At 44.2% G+C, this 2,056-nt stretch overlaps 1 protein-coding gene across 1 annotated transcript in view; it reads left to right on the forward strand.

Annotated features, from left to right (window-relative positions):
* Positions 1–1,629: 1,629 nt before the first annotated feature.
* The window catches only part of ZBTB8A (zinc finger and BTB domain containing 8A), a 55,257-nt gene continuing 54,830 nt past the window's right edge, over positions 1,630–2,056 (forward strand). Inside the window, exon 1 of the mRNA XM_010836917.1 lies at positions 1,630–2,013. The gene's annotated coding sequence lies outside the window, so the exon portion shown is untranslated. The remainder of the gene's footprint in view (positions 2,014–2,056) is intronic.

Consider the following 2,056-nt stretch of genomic DNA (forward strand, 5'->3'; position numbering starts at 1 on the left):
ATCTAGTCAAGGCTATGGTTTTTCCAGTGGTCATGTATGGATGTGAGAGTTGGACTGTGAAGAAAGCTGAGCGCTGAAGAATTGATGCTTTTGAACTGTGGTGCTGGAGAAGACTCTTGAGAGTCCCTTGGACTGCAAGGAGATCCAACCAGTCCATCCTAAATGAGATCAGTCCTGGGTGTTCATTGGAAGGACTGATGCTGAAGCTGAAACTCCAATACTTTGGCCACCTCATGGGAAGAGTTGACTCACTGGAAAAGACCCTGATGCTGTGAGGGATTGGGGGCAGGAGGAGAAGGGGAAGACAGAGGATGAGATGGCTGGATGGCATCACTGACTCAATGGACATGAGTTGGGGTAAACTCCTGGAGTTGGTGATGGACAGGGAGGCCTGGCGTGCTGTGATTCATGGGGTCACAAAGAGTTGGACACAACTGAGCGACTGAACTGAACTGAACTGATTTCTTCCTTGCAACAAAGAGTTTGTCACTAATCTGATGTGCTCTGCTGAGGACCAAGTTTGTAGAACTCTTTTGCATGTTTCAATTAAAGCTAAAAAAAAAAAAACAACCCAAAAAATCTTTTGCTGTAACAATGTCCAGGTCTTTCTAGGAGAATTATCAACGGGGATGCTAGTAAAATAGTCTGAGTACATTCAACATTCCTGATACCTAATGGTTTTCAAACACAGTTTTAATGATCTGTGCAGAATTATGTGAGGAAATGGAACTAAATAGCAAAATAACTGGAGAATAATACGAGGTGACATTAAGAGATAGTTGTGTTTTGTATCCTATGAACTGTAGCTTGCCAGGCTCCCCTGTCCATGAGATTGCCTAGGCAAGAATACTGGAGTGGGTTGTCATTTCTTTCTCCAGGGTATCTTCCCCACCCAGGGATCAAAACTGCATCCCCTGCATTGGTAGGCATATTCTTTACCACGGTGCCACTAAGGAAGCCCTTCTAGTAGAGAATATGGTCCGCAAAGCACATAATTAATTATGATGAAACCAAAGTAACAAACTTTGTCCACTATAACTGAATATGACATAAAAGAGAAGTCCATCAAAGACTAAATATTTTGAAATTTTGAGTCTTGTTTTACTATATCACAGAACTTTTCAGTACTTTACTCCAACATAAGGAACTAGAAAACTAATTTATAAAATTGTTTCTATAGTAACAATGAAAATTCAGTGATTATAAAGATTTTAGCAAGTACATAATCTGATGCCTGACTCTGAATATTAGGGACATAAATATGTCAGAAGACTGACTTGATCTACAATGAATTTTTGTATTTGAAAACACAAAATCTGCTATTCTTACTAGTTTTTTATTTTCTTTGAACTTAACCAAGAATTATTTTCTCTTATCTCAGCTTCTTGGGTTAGCCTCTTCAAAGAAAATGCAATGCTTGTGACCTGTAGAGATTTAGAAAAGGTATCCCCGACTAAAATGAGTGCCTCAATAAAAGGAAAAATTCTGTACAGATCTCTTCCATTTGACGCTGCTAAACTTAAGTACAATAATGTCACATGTACTTATACAGTAATTGTGGGCACGCCTAAGTCCCTCCCTCTTTCCTAAACCAAATTCCCCAGATCCTAGAAATCCAGCCCTTCTGCCCTCCGGAGGCGCCTTTCCCAACGTAAAGTACAATTTAAAATTTAAGCTCCTGACTAAATAATGATTCCGTAGTCAACTGCTCGGGGATCTGGGCACCCCAGTACCTCTGGAGCGTGCAGCGGGGTGTAGGGAAGGGCAGGGGGAGTGGGCGAAGCTGCTGGTTGGTGCCTGAAATCTGTGCGTTGCCCCTTTAATTGTGTCCCCAGCCCTCGGGCGTTTCTGTCCAACGCCCACGTCAGCAAATACCTTTTGTTTCTCTCACGTTGGGGCTACTTGTTTTGGGGCGCAAAGGAACGGCTTCGAAAGGGGGAATTTCCCCCGCCGAGAACCGGGAATCTTCCCCCCAGCCCGCGCGCGCGACCCGCCGTTGCGCCGCGGCCCGCGGTAAGTGGCTGCGCGCCGCGCGGGCGGAGGGCGGGCGGGGCGT

Source organism: Bison bison, unplaced genomic scaffold (assembly GCF_000754665.1).
Source record: "Bison bison bison isolate TAMUID 2011002044 unplaced genomic scaffold, Bison_UMD1.0 scf7180017864068, whole genome shotgun sequence".
In the NCBI taxonomy this organism is placed as follows: domain Eukaryota; kingdom Metazoa; phylum Chordata; class Mammalia; order Artiodactyla; family Bovidae; genus Bison; species Bison bison.